At 34.9% G+C, this 27,722-nt stretch overlaps 1 long non-coding RNA gene across 1 annotated transcript; it reads left to right on the plus strand.

Annotated features, from left to right (window-relative positions):
• The first annotated feature begins 13,001 nt into the window (after positions 1–13,001).
• LOC107477986 (uncharacterized) lies at positions 13,002–13,791 on the plus strand. Its single transcript, XR_001589862.3, has 2 exons — positions 13,002–13,406; positions 13,486–13,791. It is a non-coding gene; the product is annotated as an uncharacterized LOC107477986 (long non-coding RNA).
• The last annotated feature ends 13,931 nt before the right edge of the window (positions 13,792–27,722 follow it).

Below are 27,722 nucleotides of genomic sequence, written 5' to 3' on the forward strand. Positions count from 1 at the left end.
GAAAGTTTGGTTCAATAATAACAACTCATATTTTATATAGTAACTCCATCGACAAAGTACACTTAAAAAAAAACTCTATTATTACGATAAAGAACTGTGACTACAACTAGTAAAAAAAATGATCATATAAGTCTATGATCACAATTTTTTCACAATGATCTATTTTGACGTGGCCGTAGATTTATGGTCATAGTTTCTATAGTCACGGTTGCTGTGTTCAAATTCTGCCACTTTAAACCATATTTTTTGCATGATGACCATAAGTTACTCTATAATCATACGTAAAAACTATGACCATAACTTATTCTATAGTCACCTTTTTATAAAACTGTGATTATAGCTTAATTTATAGTTATAGTTTTAATATGACCATAGCTTATTTATGGTAACCCTTTTGTAAAACTGTGACCATAACTTACTCTATGGTCACCCCTATTTTATACCGTGATCATAATCTAGTCTATGGTTATGGTTTTAACGTAATCATAAATATCTATGGTCACCTTACTTTAAAATCGTGACCATAGCTTACTCTATGGTCACCGTTTTGTAAAACCATGACTATAGTCTTATCTATGGTCACGATTTTTAACTGCGAACATAGCTTATCTATAGGGTGATATGGTCACCCTACTCTAAAATCGTGACCATAGCCTTATCCATAGCTTATATATGGTCACCCTACTTTAAAACTGTGACCATAGTTTACTCTATGGTCACTCTATAGTCATCCTTTTGTAAAATCGTGACCATTACCTTATCTATGCACTACAGGAAAAAAGGCTTATCGGGACACTTTTTTCTTGCCACGCTTTTAAAGTATGGCCAAAAGTGGTCAATGGTCACACTTTCATGAGGGTGGCCACTGATTTGTGATTTGGCTACGCTTTTTTTGCTACGCTTGAAACCGTGGCCATATAGGAAAATCGGCACGCTTTTATGAGAGTGGCCACTGATTTGTGATTTGGCCACACTTTTTTTTCCCCGCTTGAAAAGCGTAGCCATATAGGAAAATCGATACGCTTGAAAAGCGTGGCTAGTTAGTCTTTCAATGGTCACATTTTTAAAGCATGCCCATATCCTGTGTTTATTTTAGCACTCTACAAAAGCGTATCGATAGAGTTCCCTCCTTCCAAAATTTAGTTTCCCACCTATTTTTTTGACACTTCACTTTTTTTTCTAAGTTTTAACTTTTAACCCTAGACTAAGAAGTGATAACAACAACATACACTACCTCACTTTGTTTTGAAAATCACTTTTAACCTAGCTCGCCGTCACTCACCCTTCTCATCTCTGCAACCCTAACACAGCCATAACTCCGTTGTCTCCCTCTCTCAACCCGTCACAACCCCTCCCTTCGACCCATCGCAGTACCTACATCCATCCCTCCCTCGTCAATCATGCCCCACGACACCGTCTCCCTCTCTCTCACGCATCGCGCCAACTGTCAGCACCACTCGTCAGCGCAACTCGTCAGCGCCACTCGTTAGCGGCAACCCGTCAGTGGCAACCGTCGTTCTGCTAGTGCCGACGTCTTTGGTGTTTATCCATGGATCGGTGGCAAGATCTGGAAGGAAACAATCGGTGGGTTTTTGTCGAGCTCGGCGCCGGATGCATCGCTGGCGTCGGCAATAAAGATTCAATTCCTGATTTAGGGTTTTAACTTGATTTTCTATTTTCTTTATTTGTCTAAATTTCTAATTATTTGATTTTTTTCTCATTTTGCTAAGCTTTAAATTATTTAATTTTTTGTTATGATTTTTTACTTATTTGTTCTTATTCTTTTTCTGAGGATTTGTTTCTGTTTTGATTGTTTTTATGATTTTCGATTATGATTATTTCTTGTTGGTTCTGATTATTTATTTTCATTTTTTATTTTTTCTGATTTTGCTATATGGATGCCCTGTCATCAGTGGTTATTATACAATAATAAAAATATTTGATTAATTTTTATGAAAATATGTGTCTGTGTATCATTTTATTCATGACATAGTGCAATATCATGATTTTGAATTCTCTATTTTTCTCTAGAGATAAAGCACAGATATAATGTGTAACTTACAGAAGAAGAACCATGACCTGACAGGGTAAACCTATGTTGCTGCATGAATGAAGCATGGTGGCTGCTATGGCTTCTAACTCTGCATGCTACGTGGGCTAAGTTGCTCATTCTCTATGTATAACAGGGAAAGTGTTATGAATTCTCTATGAATCAAATTTTGATCTCTCAAAATCCAAGGTTACGTGTTGCATAATTATGTAGCTTTGGACAGCATTTTGTGAACAAAATTGGGAGCAATCTAGCCACTCAAAATGAATGAAATTATTTTTCTTTAAAGAGATGTCTAGCAACAGAAATACTCATGATGAACTCATCCAACACTCATGATGACACTCAAAAGGTATATAAAAATTTTCGTTTAACTCTTCTGGCTCAAACATTGAGATTCATACCTTTAGCCAGGTTTATATCACTTAGTTTCTTGCTTTAACCAGGTTTGTAATCACTTGGTTTTGCAAATTTAAATTTATGCAGAGTCAATATCCCCGATTGGTTGTTGATGACTTTTTGCCATTCCCATCCAAAGGGCAGACTGGCAGAGGCGGGTGGTATGATTTCATTTTTGTATTTTGCCTTTGTTATTCAACTGTATTGTTGTAACTAGTTTCACCCGAGTCATGTATTTCTCTCCTTTTGAATTGGCAGTCCGAAACTACTATAAATATAGCTTGTTGATGAATCGGAAGTTGATTTAGATACTTATACAGCATAGCTATCCTTTAAACTACCATTTAGATGGCTTTTCAGATTTAGAAGGATATGAATCTATGGCAAATTAACTACACTTTGGAGCTCAGTTGAACATCTTTCATTGTTTTTGGTATGTGATTTGTCTTGTGCATTTTGATGTCATGTTTTAGCAATCTTGGAGATAACAATCTGAATTAAATTTTATCATTTTTTGTTGTACTTCTTTTCAATTCTATATGAAGGTAGTGCTTTTAGTATCATCCAACCTCCTTGACTGGTTAATTTAGAAATCTTAAATCATTTGATCCAGAACAAGAATGAATACTACATGGAGGTGAAAAATGATCATTATCATCAGCAATTGCCTTTGAGTTGTAGACCTTACATGATTTTGATTAATTTACTTATATTTTATAGTGCCTGTTATGCAGGTGACTCCCAAAACATTGGTTGATGTGAAGGGTGGCACTTTGATTTCTTATGAAGGAAGAGTTCAGGCATGTAACCATTGCTGAATCACCACTTCTCAATCAAGATTTAGTTGATTAAATCTGTACGGTGATGGTTGCAAATTGGCCACAAATTTGATAGTTTTAATGATCTCCTAAGTTCTAATGCTGAACTTATTTTGTTCTAATTCAATTATTAGTTTTGTTCAAGTATTGTAATTTTTTAATTATAATTATAGCATATAAATAATTCATATAAATCAATAAAAAATCAATTTTTTATACCTTCTAATTTTTTCCTTTTTTTTAATTTGACAAAGGAATAGGTCACGCTTTCTAAGCGTGGCAAAAGATTTTAGCTGGCAAGCCACGCTTTTGAAGTGTGACTGTATGTGCTCTATTGGTACACTTTCAAAGCATACCCAAATCTAATCTAATCGGAACACTTCAAAAGCGTGATGATATGTACACTTTTTGGTACGCTTTTAAAGCGTAGCTATAGGTTGATATGGCCACACTTTTTAAGCGAGGTAAGAGATGAAAGCATGAAAAAAATGTGCCAATAGATCCACAAAGCGTGACGATAGAGCAACCGGAACTCTTGCGGATGTGACCCTTTCAAAAGTGTGCCGATAGCTCAAAAAGCGTGGCGAAAAGCTATCGGCACGATTTTAAGCACTTTTCGGTGCGTTTTAAAAGCATGGCAGAAAGCTTATTTTCTTGTAGTGATGGTTACAGTTTTTACCATGATCATAGCTTCTCTATGGTCACCCTACCTTAAAACCATGACCCTATGCTTATCTATGGTCATCCTATTTTAAATCTATAATCATAGCCTACTCTATTTTATAAAATTTATTTTTTTAAAGCATAATCACATCTCAAAATTATTATAATCACAAAATTAGTCTAAAAATGAGAAAGTCAAGAAATCTAAATCATAAAATTTAAATTATAAGCTAGATATGTTTTTAGTTCAAACAACACAAATCAATATAGTGTGTAATTTATCCATTACATGTAATACTGGATAAATTCTCTTAAAAACACACAGAACACATCAGAATATTATATTTAGATAACTAAAGTCTATATGAGACCTATTCCATCTCATATTTCTATGAAAAATATTTTCTTCACATCATGTCCTCCTGCTAGCAAAAGAAATAAACATGTTAGAACAGAGCAAAAATACTTTTGATGGCGCAGTACAGCTGAGTAATGAATATGTGATAGAAGTTTAATAAATCATTCAACATTAAAGTTTAAACACTAAACAGCAAGGAGCATTTGCTACAGTTTTGAGCCATATAAAAATAAAACCTTAGCCAAAACCTATACATACATGTAATAGAAGTTGTTCACTTGTTCAGAGCTTATATAAAGAGTTATTCTTCTGTGTCTATACCTTATTTTAGCCTCTTAAATAACATGGACTTATAATTATCATGCACATAAATACATGTAAAATCTGTGATTTATCTGTGTTATAATTAATAAGGATACCTTATAATGTAGTATCAGCAATTAACCAACATTAATTAATTAAGAATATATAACATGAATCAAATAAAGAAGAGACAAATGGATAGCTAGATAAAGATAGATATCAAGAGCTAGAGATAGAGATAGTGATGATGATGATAATTTTCCTAAGAAAGTCATACATTTAGAAAGGTACCCGTGAAAAAAAAAAGTCCAATGACAATGAAAGGGAAAAAATTTTAAGAAGTCAACTAATGTAGCTGTGTCTTACTCTATTTGAAATCCGGCACCAATGCTCTAAGCATACCATCCTTAATGAGCTTCTTATTTGAAGAAGACATGCCAACATCAAACTTTCATAATTAACTACTACAATAATCTAGTACATACTAAGTACAACAAGAACAAGCAACCTTCTGCTAACAAACTAGATTCTATAGTAGATTCGTATAAGGCCAATAAATCAACAATAAAATCAACATTAATAGCAATCAGCTACTATTAATTTAACTACTAATTTAAATAGTACTTACTTCAAATCTTTCGGCACATGATTCGATCCAAATGAAGGAGGAATACTTCGCCACGCATCATTTGGTGTACTACTGGTGTCAGACAGAGATTGTTGGATAGCTTCTATCATTACTTGCACTTGTTTTGCACTCATACTGGTATTGACTTGTTGCAATAATGTTTTAATCAAGTTTGTTAAACCATCCAACTTACAAGTTAAGCTATTTTGATTTTTCTCCATAGTTAAAACTATTCCAGTATGTTGTTGTTGCATTTGTCGGATTTGCTTATCCTTTTTAAGAAGAGATTTTGTGACTGATCGACCATACAAACGAACTCTACTATGTTTCTCCTTTTCAAAAACTGTTTGAACTGCTTCATCATCACTGTATCCTGCTTACTTCAAATTTTGAAGAAGATCCTATTACACACAAAGAATATCAAAATAACTCGATGCGCCCAAATGCTTAAAATAAAAAAAATAGTTAATACATTTCTTTTTAGTGTACATTTTTAAGAAACTAAAACAACTCACAATCGTCTCTTATGTTTTCGAATCAGTCTCTCCTTTCTTGTTCGTACGAGTTACAACAAACATCTCAGATTGTGATGGATCTTCATTGTCCTCCTTTTTTGCACGCTACAAAGAAACTACTAACATGTGACTAAGTCAACACTGATAATATAAAACATGCAAAGATACTTAAATGCGAAGCACAAATATAATACCAATTCAGCACGTACTAATTCAAAGCTAACTAGACCCATTCGATGATTCTATTTTTGCTTGGATCTATTTTCACGATTTTGATAAAAAAAATTACCTACATTTCGTTGCAATGTAAAAATACATAGATAGAGTTAGTTAGATACACGTTACCATCAACCTTATTATCATTACCCATTCATATTTCTTTCACAAATTTTGCACTCTATGGTTAACAATTTAGGGTTTTTAGTTCATTACCATTATTTTGAGGACTAAATGAAAAGAATTCTAAACAAAGATGGGTAAAAAACAAAGCAAAGTCTTATCGTAACATAAATCAATTAGATAAGAAAATCAAGAAAAAATATAAATTAAGCTTAAAAAAGAAAGAAAAAGAAAAAAATTCTTGAAATCAGTGAAACTAAGAAATGAAAAATCATGAAGCAAGAAAGAAAAAAAAAGAATCATTAGGAGGATGAGAAAGTTACCATGGAATAAGCGTTGGTGAACCTTCTCTGTTTAAGATTCAATCGAGACAAGGCATCAATGACCATTAGAGACTTGGAGGAGTGAAGTGGAGAACAAAATCACAATTGATTGTTCTTCTCTTCCAATAATACTAACAAGGAGTCATCACCGTCGTCAGTCGAACGAGGAGTCATCATCGAGAAGTAGGGCAGCATTGTCAGTCACCACCGTCGTCAGTTGAACAAAGAGCTTTGTCACGGGCCAAGGAGACTCTGAAGTTGGTGAGTGGTTGTTGGTGAGAGACTGAGAGAGGGCTTAGAAAGAATGGGTGGCGCCGTGCGTGAGGGGAGGAGGGTGCGTAGCTAGGAGAGAAGATGGGGTCACTGGGAGAGAGGGTTTTAAAATGATGAGGGAGGGTTTCTTTTTTCCTAAGTGACGAACGACGATGGAATGGGGAATTTTGGGGGGGAGGCAACGACGCCGTTTGGGGGGAGCGGTTTTAAAAAAAATAAAAATAAAAAACCGTGACATGGACCACCTTAAGCCACCCCTCAAAATTGTGACCAGAGATCTTTTTGATCACCCCCAAAATTGTGACCATAGATACCTTTAGGTCACTTTTCAAAACCGTAACCACAGATCTTTTAGGTCACCTTTTCATAAAACTGTGACTATAGACCTTTTTAGATCACCTCTCAAAACTGTGACTATAGATACCTTATGGTCACGGTGAAACATCGTAACCATAGACCCTTTTAGGTCACTCCCAAAACTGTGACCATAGACCCCTTTAGGTCACCCCCAAAACCATGACCATGGAATTTTTTAGGTCACCATTTGAAAAAATCGTGATCATAGACCCTTTTAGGTCACCCACCAAAACCGTGACCATAGACACATTTAAGTCACCCCCAAAATCATAACTATAGACTCTTTTTAGGCTACCCTTTTTTAAAAAACCATGACCATAACTTATTTTTGTCACAGTAAAAAATAGTAACCATAGACTCTATGGTCACAATTTTTTACCGTGACAAAAAAATCGTGACCATAAACCCAAAATATTGTAGTTGTAATTCACTAAAATCTAAGCGATATTTGTCACCAAAACAACAAAAAATATATAATATAATATAGGAATGATGATAAAAAGAAAAATATACTTGTAGTTTTTTTTCTCACCAATCAATTAATAACTAATTTATTAAATGATTAGTCCAAATTTGAATCCTAATTTATGCCCGGTTAGGGTTTGTATTATGCCCTGTTAGAATTTTATGTGAGAACTAGAATTTGTGTGTATGAAAGTGTGATTAATGCATACTAGAGAGCGATGAATAGAGATTTAATCAGAAAGCCCTGCAGTTTTCTTCTCACCATGTCCGTGTCCCTACGACAGAGAGATGAAAACTTAGATCAAATTGACGGAGAAAGTAGTGTTTCTGTAGGATGTAGACGTGAAGGCAGGGATGGATGATTGCTTTAAAAGTCTGATAGGGAGGATTATAGCAGATCGAGACTTCAAAAGCGATACAATAGAAGTTGCTTTTGCAGTAATATAGAACCATCCTGAGGGGTTACAGATTAAAAGCAATGGGGATAATATATATTAGTTTATCTTCGACAAATAAATTGATCTGATAAGGGTGAAAAGAGGCTTCCCATAATTGTTCATGCAATTTCTGATCCATGTTAAACATTGTAATCTAGTAAAGGGATAGAAGGTAGAGACTATTCAACGATTCCAATGTAGAATTCAAATGTGGAGTATACCAGAAATTTGCAAAACAAAAGAAACAGCAAAGAAGATTGGAGAGAAATTAGGAGGATACTATAGATGCTGATTTATTTGTGATGAGACCTAGAGACAGCAGATTAAGAAGGTGTGGGTTGTGGTATACGTTACAAAACTGTTGAAACAATCCATCAATAAGAAGTATTATGAGATTCATCTGAAGTATGAAAAGATGGGAGTGTATTACTGTTTTGTGGATATTTGGAATATGAAAAACCAAAATTGCGATAAGTTCCTAGAGAAGGCAGTGGCAGTTTAGATCAGGAGGTGGAAAGGAGGTTGGAGAAAGCAAAGGAGAATCTGAATCTAAACATATATAGGAGTGGAAGTACTTTTAAGCAAATTGACAAGCGACCTACACCAATGAGTTTTCTTAAAAGTTTTTTTAACCTTATATGCAAGGATAGAAATGTGGAACAGAGCAGATTAGAGAAAGTCAGTAGTACCTCAATTCCAATGTTTAACCTTCCTAAAGTCCTGAAGGAAAATAAAGGGATCGTGTTTCATGTTAGAACATCTCATCTAGCATGTGCTACCAAGTGTGAGGGGCAGAAACTTAAGCACTTGGCTAACAAGGGAGTCTTGGGGGTGAAGGCTAAAATAGTATGACAGGTGTAAAATACAGAATGACGGATCTAGAGGCTAAGACAGAGCGAAAATGAGGTAACTTATTAGAGGGACCAAGTGGTGAAAAGGGGAGGCTGCCAACCCATTAAAGGTACCCCATAGGCTGTAAGAACCAAAATTTCTATTCCGTATATTCCGAGTGAATTCCAAATACCTTTTTATCATAATTTCTGTATGTATGTGTGTTAGATAAATATTAAGACAGAAGAATTACAATTTAACTTCGCTTGCCAAGTTAAGATTTTTCTTTGTTTTAATTTTTTGACGGCGAGGTTTAGTACCTTAAAATAATTTTTCGTTATAATTAATTATTCTACGGAATAATTATTGTCACAAGTTAATAATCACCTCTTCAATTAATCATATAATGAATTAAATAAAGAAAAGTATAGATATATCATTAGGACTAGTTAACCATGAACCAAAATACATTGAACCGCTATATTTTTTTTGTTCAACCGAACCAAGATGTAAATCCTGGATAATTAGTAAATAATTAACCAATAAATTAATTATTATTTAAAGAAATTAGGAATTTAAATTTAATAAGTTAGAAGGGTAGAAATAATTAAAATAAGAATTTTAACACTAATTTTAAAGATTTTGACTCAAAATTAGGGGTGACAAAGCGGGTTGGCCTGCCCCGCCCCGCCCCGCTAAAGCCCGCTCAAATATGGGGCGGGCCGGCCCACCCCACCAAACTAATATGGGTTCAACTTGCTACCCCGTGCCGTTTCAGATTTTTCATATCTTCATAATTTTGTGTTACATTCCCACCATAAACTTTCATAGAGACAGAATTATCCATTGTAGAACCAGCAACTCAACCTAAATAACACAAATACATAACAATATCTAAATCAGCAATAAATCAATAAGAAAATATTAAAACAGTAAAATTTCAAAAGCATGAAAGAAGCTAAGCATCAAAATTTAGAACTGAACCATCAATAATCTTCAATAATGTTGTATCAGAAGTCAGAACACATACACCAAGCATCACAAAAAGTAACGAATTAAAAGTTAAAACTAAAGTTACATAGTTAATTGATATCCTTTCCTAGTACCCATTCGAAATAAAAAAATGCATATCAACTAGCACACACCCCACTGAGTCACTAACCAGTAAAACAAACCATCAATTGTAGGAATTGGATGTGTTGGATTTTATCAAAATGGGTGGGTCAAAAGCAAACCATCAATTTGTTATTTGTTTGGGTTAAAATGATACTAATAGAAGCCACACAAAGATAGGCAAGAAACAAGATGAACAGCGTGTATTATTCACACTACAATGCTGATATGATGATATCTGAGAGGGTTACTTGCCAACTCTCAAAATTCAACAACAAATTTCATAAACAAATTTCAAAAACAAACACCAGTAAAACAAATTTCATAAACAAATCCACAGCAAAATTTTCAACAGCATGAAAGATGCTGTCCTCAGTTCCTTACTTAAAAAAAATAAAAAATAAAAATCTTCACTTATTGAATTACAGCCGTCGAGAGGCAGAGGAGGAGAGAGGAGCGCTGCCGGGATCCGCCGGAATACAGAACCACCGAGATAGCGTAAAGGCAACACGAGACAGCGTCGCCGGGACTTCAATTTGGTGATGAGTGACGAGATGAAACAGCGACCGGCGACGTGACTGACCGGTGACGAGAGGCAGCTCAGAGAGAACAGAGAAGTGGAACTGGAGCGTGCCGCCAAAAATTGCGATGGTGTGATGCTGCGTAGGGAGCTCAGGGAACACCTGAACACAGCGAGGAGTGAGGACAGGCGAGGGAGGTGAGCTGTTGAAGGATGAAGCCGAGGGTCACTAGGTCAAGGTCCGTCTGAGGGTCTCACCGTCTCAGGGTCAGGGAAGGGATGCAGGGTTAGGGGCATAGGGCCAGCTGTTTGTGGGAAGTGGGAATTGGGATTATAATTTTACAAAAATACCCTTAAAAAATAATATGATAGCCCGCCGGGCCAGCCCGCCCCGCCCCGCCTTGGCCCGCGGTTTTGGCGGTGCGGTTTTGGCGGGTTTTTAAAATTTGGCGGGTTCAAAATCTCGTCCCGACCCGCCGTTTTTGGCACTTTTAGCGGTTTGACCCGACGGGTTCGACCAGTTTTTGCCACCCCTACTCAAAACTGGACTAACAAACTGAACCGATTGAACCGAACCCGAACCGAGCCCAAGGTCCATCCTATAAAAACACCAAAAATGAGCTTTCATTCTACTCACCCATGGGGATACGCTGAAGAAGAGGAGATGGACGTTTAGAAAACCTAACCCCCCACTTCTTCCTTAAATTCATTAAAATCCTTAATCATAACTTTTCAATTTGAATCCTTTTCGATGAGTTAAATTTTAAACCAAATTCACAAATTAACAAAATCATAGAACTCAGTTTTCATTTAAACCATATCATTCAAACCAAGAATTCCGACCCAATTTTAAAACCAAATTATTTAAACGAAAAGTTCTAAATCAATTTCAAAATCATTCTCGGCTTTAAAACTTTTTTGACATGATTCAAAGTCATACCGGTTAGAAATTGAAAATCTTAATTAAAAACCGCAAAAGCATTTATCCTCATTATGTAGCTGCATCAGTCGGCACTTCCCCTGCCACCAATGTTGAGCCTCACCCATCAACTGATACGCCGCAAACTCTACGAACTGATTTTCTGGAACATGTTGAGCTTGTAACGCATTGACTAGGTTAGTCATCTTCACTATCTCTCCGTGAACGTGATTGACCTCATCCACGAATTGCCATTTGGGTTTTCTTTCTGCACCAAACAATTGATATCAAGATGATCAGTCACAATATCTCAAGCTCAGTGCTTCAATTATTCCAAAAGTACTCACAAACAAGCATGTTATGCATATCAAACAGATATCCTAAATAGTATGAAAGAAAAATTAAACAACCCAGAGTATGAAATAAAGCACAATCGGTCCATCCTTAAGGCTCACAAGGACGAACCGTTCTGATACCATAAATGTGACACCCCATTACCCTAAGCCTTACCTCTAGCCGTAAAGCAAAGGATATCAAAGTGTCACGACAGTTCTAAAGCTTATATATATATATATATATATATATATATAAGCAAGATGAAGGAGTAAAGCTCAAAGTCGCATAAAATGGAATTATGAAATGCGAAGCATTCACATACAATAATTAAATGCGTAGGCACGGACAGAACAAGACATAATATTTAAATCCTTATAAATTTCAATCCGGAGCTCCGATTGATATGAGCCATCAGCGGTCATGCATTCGTCTCAGAATTCTCTACGAAACTCACTGAACAATTTGGTAAGAAAATCTCAATTTCATACCCAGTTATTCCTTCTCCAAATTCAAAAACTTTGAGTAAAAGTGTTGAGATTTTGTTAAATTTTGGTGTTTAGGATCAAATTAGCTTTGTGGACTTGCCGGGTCTTGTCCGGAATTTTCATCAGTAAAGTGAGAAACTACTAACTCTTGTGAACCATTGATGATTATGAACCCTAGTTTGATTTTTTGTGGTATTTATGTGGAATTAGAGAGATATATGTTTTGGAAACAAATTTGGTAGTATCGGTGTCTAGAAAGCGAACCGTAGAGGTTGGGTTTTCGTTCAGTGAGGATTCGGGGCTTTGAACACTTGAGGAACAAAGATAATTGAGGTGCTTCGATATTAGGGAGGAATGGGTCAATGTATGGTTTTGATTATGTGTTGGTGCAAACTTAGTGATTTTGATTAATGCAGTATTTATTGAGTTGATATGGTTGATGTTGGTAACATGATGATTTTGATGATGGATAATGATGTATTGACAATTTATGTATATAGTTGTTATGAACATGGACTATTGTGTTGAATCTTATGAAATTGTACAATTGGTGTTTTGTTTATACTCCGACCATTCTTAGCTTTGCAGGTCAGGTCTGAAACTTGTTATTTATATTTTTGGAACTCTAATCTTATATATATAATATTTTTACCGTTCAATCTTATTTATCTTTCTGCGTTAATTCAATCGAGAGTGATGCGCTTGTCTGTTGGTGTTTCATTTACTTTTTTTTAAAGTTCTTAGTTAAAATTCTTTTCATATATATACACACACGTACATATTTTATTTTTAGAAGTCGTAGCGCCTCGCTACCTTTGATTTACATCATAAATGGAAAGCTCTATGTGATATGGTGTACACAACCTTCACCCTGTTAAAAGAACAGCAAACCCTGATTAAAGCCCTAACCCCCTTTCCTTCCTTCTCTTGCTAACCGAACCCACAAAAGCCTCCAACTATGATTACACCTCTTGATCACCATTTGCAATGATGAATCATTGATAGGTGTTGGTAGAAGTAAAGACCAGCAAAGCCGTCACCGCATCCTACTTCTTATTCTTCTAATTATATAAACACCACTCCTCATTCCTTTGATTCCATGAACAGCAGAAGAGAGAACGGGGAGAAGGAGAACGACCGAAGCACCAGGGAGCAAGAACAAGAACGTTCTTCAAGTTCTTCTAGCCCTTCATCAACCACAGCACCAAGAGAAGGAGGGTGATGGCCAAGGAGCGAGCTGACCGAAGCTGAAGAGTGTGCTACATCTTTGCTAGGTAAGGTCCAACGGCTTCATCTTCTTCCCTTCCTACTCTAATTCAAAATTCTGACCCTTCCCTTGCTTCATTCTCCCAGTTTATTCAAATTTTGTTAGCATAGCTACCACCACAAACAAAGAGGGGTGAGTGATCTTCCCTTACTTATGTTTGATTTGGCCGAATGGCTTTGAGGATGTGATCAAAATTCTAGTTCTTGAATTGGTTAGGGTTCGGGTTCAGGGGAGAAGCAGGAATAAATTATTTGTTTTTGATCAACAAAAAAAAGTAAGGGTTAGGATAGTTAGATATTGATTGTGGCTGTGCTTGGTGAATTGTTTGCTAAATGATGAAATTGATGTATGATTGTTAGTGATGATATGCTAAAAATTCTGATTTTTGCTGAGATTATGAAATTTCACCAATTGTGTGAATGCTTGTTGAATTAATAAATCTGGGCTCTTAGGGTTGTGCTAATGGTGGTAGCAATATTGGTTAACTGAAATAAATTTAGAATTTTGGTTTTAGGAAGGTTAACAGCTTAGATACAAAATTTAGTATATGAGGTTGTTGAATTGTTTGCTGCAGAAAATTCAGCAGATTGGCGCCAACTTGTGTAAAATTCTGGGCGAAATCTATACAGTAATTTTTTATAAAATTAATTTTTTGTAAAACCTGGATGTGTATAGACTATCTCATAAAAATTTTAGAATTTATTGATGGGTAGATTGGGAGGAATGAATTTTAAAAATCGGTGATTTATGCAGAAAGTTCCATTTTCATGTTGCTGAGACAGTAACTTCTAATCTACCAAACCTTAAATTCTGATAAGAGTTTGAGTTGGAACTAAAAGCAATTCACAGCCCTATGTGTCTAGAATACCAGATCAAATTTCAGATCAATGCTAATTTAGAAAAATTAAATATGCAAGTAGGAGTATGACCACCTCACTGAAATTTAAAAAAAATTAGTCTTTAAAACAGGATTATGTTCCAGTTGCATATCTTCCTCATATGATTTGATATGGATCTGAAACTTGGTGAATTATATGGTAAAGATGTAAGTTTACCTATCTTTCTTTTTATGGGATGAAAGAGAGATTAAAAAAGATAAGATCCACACTTTGAATAACAATAAAATAATAAAAAATAACTATAAAAAGAATTTATTTTCTCTCTCTATACCACTTTAATCTTTATAATAGAGTGCCCCTGAAACTTATTGTGATTAAAACTTAGGCATGTCTAGTATATGTTCTCTAAATTTGAAAGACATTCGATTAGAATTAGATTTTTTATGAATTTTCTAATATTACTCCTACCTGCTATTTTTTGTTTTTCTTTTGCAACGGGTAGCTGAACTATGAAAAGTTATAGAAAATTTAATTCTTAATACGAACTCCCAAAAACAAAAATAAAATAAATTGATCCTTAGAGCCCCTAGAACACCTCTTTTAAAGAGTTGAGTCATTACGCGGGTACTCAAAATCGAGGGGTGCCTCGTGTACGCATGAATATTGTCGCGTACCATAAAAAGCGTACTTGTCGCATACCTTTAAAACATGGCTTTTTATGCGTATGCACGATTGGAAAATTTGGCAAAGTTGCGTACGCATGCATCATTTTTCTCATTTTTCTCAAAAAAAAAAACTGTTAAATCTGTAGCCTTCTATTTTTTGCATACATAACTTCGAACGCGCATAACTTTTTTATTAAAAATTATTTTTAATCCGTTCTTCAAATATTGTAAACTTCACGGATCCAATTTTTTTCAAAATAAGTTTCACAAAATTTGGTAGTTCGGAAGTTAAGTTATAGCCCGCCATATTGGTCAAAATTTTTTTACCAAAAACCTTGAAACCTCTCAAACTCTCAATTTAAAACCAAATGTTTTACAACCAAATCAGTCTCAATATCCATAAATCATGTTCACATGCTTTTCAATTATTTCACAACCTTCCAACATATAAATGCATTGATTCCATTCAACAATTCTCATTAAACTCAACTTTTTAACAATTTACAAACTTGTAACTTTTCAATTTCTCAATTCCAAATCCACAAATTCACAACCAAAACAACTCCAATGTTCCTAAACATGTTCATACACTAGGTTTCACACTATACATGTCAACCCACACAATTAACCCAATCCATTTTAAGTCAATATCACAAAATCATCATCAGTTCTTAACAACCCAAGAGTTATCATCAGTATCTTATACTTCATAAACTCAAAACTCAACACATACAAATTCATATACTCATCATACACAAATAATATCAATATCTCAAATACACAATTCAATCACAATCCATTCAATTCATACTTATCTTAAGGTCTATCTTAAGGTCTTCTAGCCTAAGTTTTCACGTGAAATTAAATATTAATTATGAAAAACCAAAATCATACCTTGGCCGATTCTTCTCTAAGCCAAAAACACCCCAAAGTGCCTTCTTTCTCAAGTTCCAAGTCACAATTTTCTGATTCTGCAAGCTCCAACACTGAAATCTTGTTCCAAACCGCCAAATTAGACTCCAAAATAACAAGAAGCACAATCTAAGTCATACAATATCACAATAATCAACATAGAACTTACTAAATTACCAATTCACAATGGTTAGAGTTTTTTTACCATTATTCACGGGTCAAATGGACAAAACATAGTGATTATCCGCTGTTAGAGTTCACCTAAACCATCAAAATTATTCAATTCTTTAATACCAAAATATAAAATTTTTGAAATTGGGAAAAGAGAGGTCGAGTGAGAAAACTCAATCTACTTAACACTTTGTTTGGATGGGTTTGAAGAGTTTGCCGCCGTGGTCGTGTGGCCGCAAATGGTGCGGCGATCGGAGCTCTCGATTGAGAGATATGTGAGATTCAAGATCAAAGTGACAAGGGTTTGTGTTTTTCTTGTTCACCCTTGCCCCCTTTTAAGCGTGCTCAATGTGATTTCTTTCTGGGAGAGGAAATGGCTAAACCTGCTTTATATATGTTGGACCATGGGTTCTGTTTAGTCTCAATCCAACTAGTTTGGTTTGTTGGTCTAATTTTGGTCCAAAATCTTTAAAATTAGTGTTAAAATTCGTATTTTAATTATTTCTATCCTTTTAACTTATCAAATTTAATTTCTTAATTTCTTTGAATAATAGTTAATTTATTAGCTAATTATTTTTTAATTTTCAGGATTTTACATCCTACTCCATTAACAAAAAATTTGCCCTAAAAAATAACGGTCACCACAAGAGTACGCGAGAGTAGTCCTCCTTTTTAACTCAACGTATAGTTTCTCGACCTTTTGCCAATCTCCACAACGACTTATTTTCCGCAACTTCTCCTCCTTATCCTAGTAGTCCTAATGTCCTCCCAATTTCCGTGCTTTCGTTGTCGCACTCTGATTCATTTGTCTCTAAGAATTTAACTGTTCACTTAACGCCAACTAGAATCTCCTTAAACTCTGCTCTAATGGCAATATTCTACGCGATACTATTAAGTTTGATTCTAAGTTCAACACTTCCAATCCTAAGTTTTCATTTCCATCTTAAGCATGAATAAACACAATGTCTCAACTTTCTATAACTTAATTAAAATTAAGTTAGTAGTTTCACGATTACCTCTACCTCGTGATGACAGACCGGCATCCTAAGTCTCCCTATGTGGATAGTTCCAGGACATATACCCCGGAAGATTACACCTATAACTAGGGGTGTTCAAAATCGATCCAGACCGACCTAAACCGACCAACTGAACAAAAAAAAAAACCCAAAAACCGAACAAATAGATAACCGAAAAAATCGAAAAATATGTTTTGCTATTTTTATTACGATTTGGTTCGGTTTTCAATTCTTAGAATAAAAATCCGAACCGAACCGGTCACCTGAAAAAACCCATTATCCCTTTAGCCCAACCCCATTATTACCCCACCCCCAAATCAGATTTCCCTAACTATAACCTAGCGCGTTCAAACTCTCCCTCCTAGCACAGCACCAAACCCCCCTTCCAGCCCTTCCCAGCACAGCGCCGAACCCCTTCCCAGCAGCGCCAAACCCCCCTCCTTCTCAACACCGTCGAAGGTTAGAGTCCACCGAGTCAAATAAGGAGCCTCCAAGTCAGGTATTTGTTGAATGTATTTGTTGAATATATTTGTTGCTGATTGTTGTTCATTATTGAATATATTTGCTGAATGTATTTGTTTGAATTTATGCTTCTGATTTTTTAATTATTTGTTCAGTGTATTTGTTCAATGTATTTGTTATTGATTTTTGGAAGTCTGTTTCATTGATGCATGGATTGTAGCACGGGATAGATTTATTGGCTTGGATCGAGATGATTTTTCTCTCAAAAATCGAATCAAACCACACCACGAACACCCCTACCTGTAACATAAGCTCGAACAAAATGGCACGGCCTATTCGAGTGATAGCTTCCACATCTCTGACAACTTGAATCATCTAAGGCAGCCCTTATCTATTTTTCTCTACCATTTTCTCAGTGATGATCACTCGTTTCGGAGTTATTCCGACCTTGAAAAAATGGTTGTGCGTATCCCCTCCTCTTGAATTCTGGGCCCTTGGTGCAAAATCCTGGTTGTGCTCCTTTTGGTAAAACTCCCGGCGATCATTCTCTGCTATAGCAGAGTTCTTTGAACATTCTTCCGTAACCATACTCTTGTTTACCAAGTTTGAGAAGAACCGGACCTCCATAGGCCCCACAATACTCAGGATATCTCCTCGCAAGTCCCTTTCGTATTTAATGCATTTCTATTCTTCGAATCCCTTTAAAGCACCCTGACAGATCTTAGAAAACCGACACAAACTAGGAACCTTGCTTTAGTTGTAGCAGCTCAATCTCCTTTGCAGTCCTAACAGAGTTAGGAAAATATTTCTTGTAGAATTCAGATTGGAAGGTATTTCAAGGTATCGCGACATTACCTTGCTGTAGGAGTCGCCGGGTTCCATGCTACCAGAATTGTGCATCCTCCACTAACTAATAAATGGCGAATTCAACATGTTGATCCTCAGGCACCTGTTGCACTTGCAAGGCTCTTTCCATAGCTTGAAACCAATTATCTGCCTCCGTAGGGTTCGTCGTCCTTCTAAAGTTTGGTGGGTTTACTTTCAGGAAGGTTGCTAAGGTCATTGGCCTGTTTCTTCCGTTACTGCCATTCCCATTACCTGCTTGATTCCCTAACACCTCAGTCGTGGCCTGCATAGCAGCAGCCATGTTTTCCAAGGCAGTCATGAAGTTTGCAGGATTATTCTCAGTCATTTCGAGTCCCTCACTGCCACTTTAACCTCTCCCTTGACCGCGTCCACATCCACGAGTCGTCATTTGGTTCATGTTCACACCAAACAAGTGATATCAAGGTGATCAGTCTCAATATCTCAAGTCTGGTGCTTCAAAGTCCCAAACGCATGCTCGTGAACAAATATGCCACATATATCAGTTAGATATCCTACTCAGTATATATAGACACTCAGAGTATGCCCAGAAGCATAGTCAGTTTGTCCTTTAGGCTCTATAGGAACGAACTGCTCTGATACCAAAATGTAGTACTCTACCACACTGAGCTTTACGCCTAGGACGTAAATCAGAAGTGGCGAGACGCTATGACCTCTAAAAGTAAAAACACATATATAGTATGGTTGAAGGAAATGGTAATTAGGAGCCTTAAAAGAGAAGCTAAACAGAACCGTATCAAAAATTACATCACACTCGTTCGAATTAGCACAAACGGATAAAGAGAATAAAAAAGAAGGATAAACAATATACATAAAGATTAGAGTTTCCAAAGATACAATTATCAAGCTCCAGACTTGACCTACGAAGCTAAGGCCGTCCATTTATATATATATAACCCAAAAGTCTAACTCAAACTCCAAAACATACACAAAATACAAACTCTAAGTCCCAAAATAGTTCTTCGCTTCCAAGAGTCTCCAAAATGCTTAATGAGGTGCCACTCGACCTGCATCTGAAAATAACCATATATGTATGGAATGAGAACCGGGAGTTTTCAACATGGTAAAGATGCCCGCATAGTTAATATAAAAGGTCCCGAGAAAGCCAGAGGCAATTTTAAAACTTTGACACTCAAATTTAAACTTAAGAAAGTATTCTAAACAAAAAATGAGGTAAGTTATCTAAGGTGTTCAAGTCCTAAAACTATTTTTAACCTAACACTTCACTTTTTGTTTCTTCCAAATCTCCTAAACACCAGTGGAACTACCCTCAGCGCCTCCTCTCCCAGCATGAGCGATCTCTCAGTTGTAAAGACATATAATTCAGACAAAGAAAATACAAATAAAGGTACAAATACGGCAGTTAGAGCAAATAGCAATTAAGATATATAAGCATTTAGGCAAACCAAAATAATGCACACTCAAGCAAGACATACAAATGCATATGATGTATGTCTGTCCTACGGCCGATGAGTCTCATCTGTCGGCTATAAAGTCAAACTTGACCTGTCCGGTAGCGAACCCTGCATAGAACACCAAACACGGAGCAAGTGGGACCAAACCACAACCCTTGCATCTTACTCGCGTACCTGGAGCAAACGGACAATCTCACCGTTGCCTCTTACCCAGAAGGTGTTACAATTCTTGACCCGGAGCAAGTAGCAACAGAACTCAACCCTTGCCTCTTTTCCAGAGTCTCGAATTCTTACCCGGAGCAAGTGGATAATACTACTGAATCTTACTCGAAGTCTCGACTCTTACCCGGAGCAAGTGACAACACCACTGCATCTTATCCGGAGTCTCAACTCATCCCCAGAGCAGGTGGACAACGCCACTGCGTCTTGCCCAGAGTCTCAACTCATACCCAGAGCAGGTGGACAACACCCCAGCATCTTATCCGATCACATATACCTCAATATCATTAAATTCATTCAAATATCATACTATAATTTCAATCCTCATTATCTTTCATTCAAATTCAATCATCATCAATCCATCTCTCATTCAATTTGCAATTCATCATTATTATCATCATATTTATCAATAACTTCTTGTTTAAAATCATCAACACTTCATTAATTTCAGCTATCACTTCCCAAAATCCTTCTCAATGTTCCCTCAACTTATTTAACACCTTCAGCCTTGTTCTAAGGCTTAAAAGCTCGCTAATGGACCTTAAACTAGTATCAAAGAGGTTCGAAAAGCTAGTGAATACGTTTAAAACTCAAAAATACCATTTTTCCAAAACAGTATGCACAAATGTGATTCTTGGCAAACTCGCGTACGTGAGCATTTTCCGCGTACGCGAGTACTCAAAACCAAGGGGCGCCTTACATACGCGTGAACATCGTCGCATACGCCTACCTTCAAAACTTAACTTTTCATGCGTATGTACGATTGTAAAACTTGGAAAAGTCGCATACGCATCTACCTCATGCGTATCCGAGTGTATGAAACAGAGAAGATTCTCGCATACGCATGCATGTGTCCGCGCACGAATGCATCACTTTTCTTAGAAAAACTGTTAAATCTGCAGAATTCCTTGTTTTGTATACCCAACTTCGAACGCGCATAACTTTTCCGTTAAAAATTGTTTTTAATTTGTTTTTTGGACGTTATAAACTTCACGGACCCAATTTTCTTTCAAAATAAGTTTCACAAAATTTAAAAGTCCGATAGCCAAGTTATGACCCGCCAAGTTGGTCAAAAATCTATTTTTACCAAAAATCTTAAAACCTCAAATTCGCCAAACTCTCAATTTAAAACAAATGTTTTACAACCAAATCAGTCCTAATATCCATAAATCATGTTCACATACTTTCCAACTATTCTACAACCTTCCAACATATAAATGCATCAATTTCATTCAACAATTTCCATTAAACTCAACTTTTTAACAAAATTTACAAAACCTCTAACTTTTCAAATTCTCAATTACAAATCCACACATTCACAACCAAAACAACTCCAATGTCCCTAAACATGTTCATAGACTACTCTCTTACACTATACATGTCAACCCACACAATTCACCCAATCTATTTCAAGTCAATATCACAAAATCATCATCAATTGTCAACAACCCAACAATCATCATCAATATCTTATACTCCATAAACTTAGAACTCATCACATACAAATTCATATACTCATCATACGGAAATCATATCAATATCCCAAATACACAATTCAATCACAATCCATTCAATTCATTCCTATCTTAAGGTCTTCTAGTCTAAGTTTTTACGTGACATTAAATATTAACTATGAGAAACCAAAACTATACCTTAGTCGATTCCTCCCTAAGCCAGTAACTCCCCAAAGTGCCTCCCTTCTCAAGTTTCAAGTCACAATTTTCCAACTCCACAAGCTCCAACACCGGAATCTCGTTCTAAACCACTAAATTGGACTCCAAGATAACATGACGCACAATTTAACTCACACAATATCACAATAATCAACATAGAGCTCACTAAATCACCAATTCGCAATGGTTAGGGTTTTTTTTACTATTATCTATGGGTCAAATGGATAAAACCTATTGATTACCCGCTGCTAGAGTTTATCTAAACTATCAAAATTATTCAATTCTTCAATACAAAAACCTAAGATTTTCGAAATTGGAGAAAGAGAGGATGAGTGAGAAAACTCAATCTACTTACCACTTTGTTTAGATGGTTTTGAAGAACTCGCTGTGGTAGTCGCGTGGCCGCAAACGGTGTGGCGATCGAAACTCCGGATTGAGAGATATGTGAGATTGAAGATCAAAGTGACAAGGGTTTGTGTTTTTCTTGTTCACCCTTGCCCCCCCGTTTCAGCGTGCTCAATGTGAATTTTTTTTGGGAGAGAAGGTGGCTGAACTTGCTTTATATATGTTGGACTATGGGTCCTATTTGGGTATGTCTAACCGATTCAGTCCGTTGACGCTGTTTTCGGCCAAAATCTTTAAAGTTATGGTTAAAATTTGTATTTTAATTATTTCTACCATTCTAATTTATCAACTTTAATTTTTTAATATTTTTGAATAATAATTAATTTATTAGTTAATTATTTATTAATTTTCATGATTTTGCAGAAAAAGTAGTGACCTAAAAACTCGGCCTGCACAAATTAGCTACGGATAAAGTGTGGTAAAATTATATTTTTTATTTAATTATTTTTTTTACCGATGGTATTAAGTGTGAAAAATAATGTATAAACTGTGACTCTTTAAAGATCTCCACGATATTTGAAATTGTGACTAATAAACCGAAAGCTGTAACAAACTGAGTATTAGTCACAAATATTTTTTCGTGACTAGTGTATGATTGTTACCGTTTTTATGAATTTTAACCACCTTTTTTTCGTAGCTAAATTCTTATTTCTTGTGTTGCATGTGCTCTTGAGGAAGATAAGAAGCTAATTGCTTATGTTACTAGGTATGGCTGCTGGAATTGGAGTCAACTTCCAAAATTTACAGGTAATATATATTTATCTATACTATTTGCAAATCACTTTAATGTATTCATTCAAATGGTGCAGCTAGCACGCAATAATTTGTAGCGGTCTTAAATCAATTATATGAAATTCTTCTTAATTTTTCAGGCCTAGCAAGGTGTGGGAAGAGTTGCAGGTTGAGGTTGAGGTGGCTGAATTATTTAAGTCCTAATCTCAAAAGAGGGAACTTCATTCAACAAGAAGAAGATATTATCATCAAATTGCACAATAAACTCGGCAATAGGTAATTAAGTAATAATAATAATAATCTGAAGCTAACTCCTCCGCAAGTTTTAATTCCGGGAATAAATATTAGGACTAATAAACTAAATGAAAAACGTTCTAAGTATTACCAATTTTTAAGCAGGCAATATTAATAGAAAAAATTTCTTTAATTAACATTAAAATAAAAAATATAGAAAATCTTGTTTTAATTAGTCAAGCGAGCTTTTTTTTTATTTATTGTAAGATGAGAAATAATAGGGGTCAAAACTTTTTATTAATTTTAGTCAATACTTTGAGTTGATACTTTATTTTTATATTATTAAAATTTAGACTTAATCTTTAATATTTAGAATTGACTATAGATTAGTAAAAAATAATAAATCTTTTTGTTATATATATCACATTGCTCTTGTAAATTTATTCGTTTAATCCTTTTTTTTTAAATTTAGGGAGTTTACAGTTAGAATTTAGAATATAGAATTTAATATTCAAATTTTATAATTTAAAATTAAAAAATTATTGTTTTTGGAAAAAAATAGTTCTTGTTATAATTTATAGTCATCAATTAGTCATTAGTAGTGTTTTTAATGGTATGAGATTATATTTAATGATGTTGAATTACTCACTTTTCTTTTACTGGTTAAGTGCTGACCAAATTTTAATAAAATTGCTGGCTCTTAAACTTTTCAAATTATAAACCGTAAACTTTATATTATTATTTTTCTAGCCTTATGGGTGGTATTAATTAAAGAAAAATATAGGGAGACAATGAAAATACTAAATGAATAATAAATATATCGAATGTTCAATTTAATAGGTATGTATATGATTATGTTGATTCTTAATTAAGTGGTATTAATTCATATGATTTTGTTGGTTATTATTGATGGCTTGATGTTAATGAATTCTCCCTTCAATTGTACTAGTGTAGATGGTCTGATCTTCAATTGCGTCTGAATTACCAGGAAGAACTAACAGATAACGAAATCCAGAACTATTGGCACATAACGCTCAAGAAGCGCACGCTTGCAACAAAAAGAAGAAGTTACTAGTAATAATAATAATAACAATAAAGAATCATCCAAATCGTCATCATCACAAAAAGAAGAAGTTACTAGTAATAGTAATAATAACAATATAACAATAAAGAATCTTGATCTTGATCCTTCAGAATGCACTACTACCCCATCATCACCACTATCTTCTTCTTCTAGTGACGAATTTTCTTCTGTAACCACTTCAGATCACAATAATAACACAACAGCGAGTGATGAACAAATTTCTCACCAAATAATAACAAAGGAAAAGGTGTCAGACAATGATAATAATCATCACTTTAAAAGTCCGGATTCTGCAGTGAAGAAGATGCTAGTGATGCCAATTTTGATTATCACATACTATCCATGATTCAAAATTTTTTGTCACAGCCATATATGACCGACGACATCTCACACATACAATAACATGATAATACGTATTCTAATGAATAAACATTTCATATAATTGGGATTAATTGTTTCTTGATGGGTCAATCATCATTGGTGACTGACGATTGATACAAGCTGTACGCTAATATTGTTATGTTAATTATACCATGTTGGCAGTGATGTGCAGTTATATTATTATTATTATTATTATTTAATTGGGTCCTTACACTTTTTTTTCTTTTATTTAGATCCTTATACCAATTCTTTTTATTTTAGTTGGGTCCCTATAAAATTAAGCCAATTACTACTAAAAGGGATTTAATTGAAAAAAAAAATTTACTGCAGGGACTCAATTAAAAAGAAAAAAAGTATAGAGACCTAATTGAAAATTTTACGAAACTATAGGGACCAATAGAATAATTAAACCTTATTATTATTATTAGGTGAATGTTATTCTATCCTCTCTAAAGTAACATGTAAATTACCTTTTCTTGATATGTTACATTTTAATTTGATGTTTATTTTAATACATTTGTTATATATTTATTAAAATATTAATTTAAAATTTTTTTTATATTAACTAAATTCTAAACTAAAATATTGATGTGACAAATTAATAATAGAAACACAAATTAGCATTACCGTTAAAATTTTCAATTTGAAAAGTTTATGGTGTCAAGTAAATCTTTAAATTTAAAATTTATTCTGTGCAATTTAATTTTGAATTATATGAAAAAAAAGAAAAAATTAAAACACTTTATATCTTGTTTTTAAAAATTAATGTAACTAGTTTGTAATTATTTTTTATGAAAATTTAGATTTTTATTTAATTTTTATTAGAAACTAGAGATTTTGTATGAAAAATAAAAGAATAATATATAACATTATTTTTCAAATATTTTGTTAAATTTTTTATAAATTTTAATGACCCAAAATCAATTTCTTATTTTTTATTTTATTAGATAAATTAATCATCTAATAAATTTTATTAAAAATTTAAAATAAATAAATACTTATTAAAATATAATTTAAGAGAATAATTTACGTATTAATTTAAAGAGGATATAATAACATTTATCTTATTATTATTATTATTATTATTAAAGGCCGCAATAGCTCTCTCAACGATAATCATTGATCAAAGAGATTACTTTTATATTCAATCCTTATCTGCGATACTCTACTTTTCTTTGGATATAATAACGAAATTAAATATATATTTTAAAGGGTAAATTATATAAACAAATTAAATAGAAATTAATATTATCCTAATATCTTAAAATAAAATGAATTATGTTTATATTTTGATTCAAAACATAAAATCTAGTAAAAAAAAAGTTAAGAATTCATTTAATAAAGGCGGCTATTTTTACCCAATAACAGGAGATTAATTATGCTTATTTGAATAAGTAACCAACTCTTAAAATATCTCCTACTATTTTTTTACTTTATTTTGAAAGGAAATCTTAACAAATCTCAAGAATAAGGAACAGCCATCCACCATAAAAGGTAAAATTACTCTAAAGAGGTGGTTATCTTTTTACTATAAATATACTGACAAAATCAGAGACAAAGCTAGAAATTTTTTTGGGAAGGGCCAACATGAAAAATATAAGTTAAGAAGAGAGAAAAATTAAAAATTAAAAAGGGGTCAAACTAAAAAATTAGAGAATTATACAAACAAATTATTAATTTTGGAGGGTCGTTGCCCCCTTCCTTCTAACGTGGCTCCGCCACGAGACAAAACCTCAGGTATATTCAGGTCTCCAATCTACTAAAAGTCTTCTTAAATCCTTATTAACTTAAGTATCGAAATCTCTTATAGGTACCCCCTCCTTATTATGAGGAACTCAGACGGCGACATCTCGACTCCCACACAAGTCGGACGCTGTCTCAAAAGGTGTCTAGACCTTACGTCTAGACCCAAAAGCAATTTAGTTTCAGGTAACCTTCGAAACATTAGCACCGATGTTGGGGACCTAGAAGTCTACACTACGTATGGCAGACAACTAGTATGAAAACGGTCATATGGCATCTGAGTCGGAACCAGAGCCCCACAACGATGACCTGACGCTTGCATTACCTCTATCCCTGGAGAGAACAAATACGCCCACACAGGGAGGGAACGTCAAAAAACCATCATCGCGGAAGTCCATCCACCTAAAGACGAAGAAGCTCCACATCCGACGGAGATATTAGGGTTGGTTCACGGCCATCGCAGCCGATTAGAATGACTCAAAAAAGAGGCTGAACAACAATGAGAAGCAGAGAGAGAATTACGAAAAGAAGTACGATGATGAAAAGGGCCGGAGGAAAAGTTCTCTAAGTTAGAAGCCAACCTTCGAAGACATAGCAATCGAGCAGATCGGGAGAAAAGCCCTCTTGGAGGGGAAGATCCATTCATTAAAGAGATTATGCAAGTCCGGGTTCCTAGAAATTTTAAGACACTCGACATGGATCTTTATGACGGAACGACCGACCCGAGGCATCACCTCAGTAATTTCAAAAGTCGGATGTACCTAGCTGATATTCTCAATGCAAATCGTTGCAAAGCCTTCCCAACATCACTGACTAAAGCAGCAATAAAATGGTTTGACAACTTATCTCCTAGGTTAGTAACTTGCTTTGATGACCTGGTAAGGAAGTTCCTTATCCGATTTTCAATTTAGAAAGATAAAGTCAAGCACACTCCAAGCCTGTTCGGGGTCAAATAAGAAGGCGGATAGACACTCCTGAAGCGATAATAATGGGTTTGGCTAATAGCCTTAAAGAAGGGCCATTCTCCCAATCCATATCCAAGCGACACCCGACTTCCTTGTATGAAGTACAAGAGCAGACAGAAAACTGCATCAACATGGAGGAGAATTTCCGACTTAGAAAGCCTCCCCAAGACCAAAGTTCTCCTACCAAGATTAGGACAATGAGAAAAAAGCTAAGAAAAAGGAGGAATATAATTCGAAAAAGCCTCGAAGATATCACAACTACATCCCACTCCGAATCTCTCTTGTAGATGTTTATAGGGACATATGTCACACCTAAAAGCTTCCACCTCCTTGGCCCATCAAACACAAAAGGGCTGAAAGTTGGACAGAGTATTACGAGTACCACAAGCTGTATGTGCATTCTACAAATAATTATTATGACTTAAAGAATGTCATAGAAAATCTGGCCAAGGAAGGTCGGCTAGAAAGGTACTTGGTCGAGAGGTCGGACGACCAAAGAAAGAGGAAAAGAGATGATGATGA

This window comes from Arachis duranensis, chromosome 3, assembly GCF_000817695.3.
Source record: "Arachis duranensis cultivar V14167 chromosome 3, aradu.V14167.gnm2.J7QH, whole genome shotgun sequence".
Classification (NCBI taxonomy): domain Eukaryota; kingdom Viridiplantae; phylum Streptophyta; class Magnoliopsida; order Fabales; family Fabaceae; genus Arachis; species Arachis duranensis.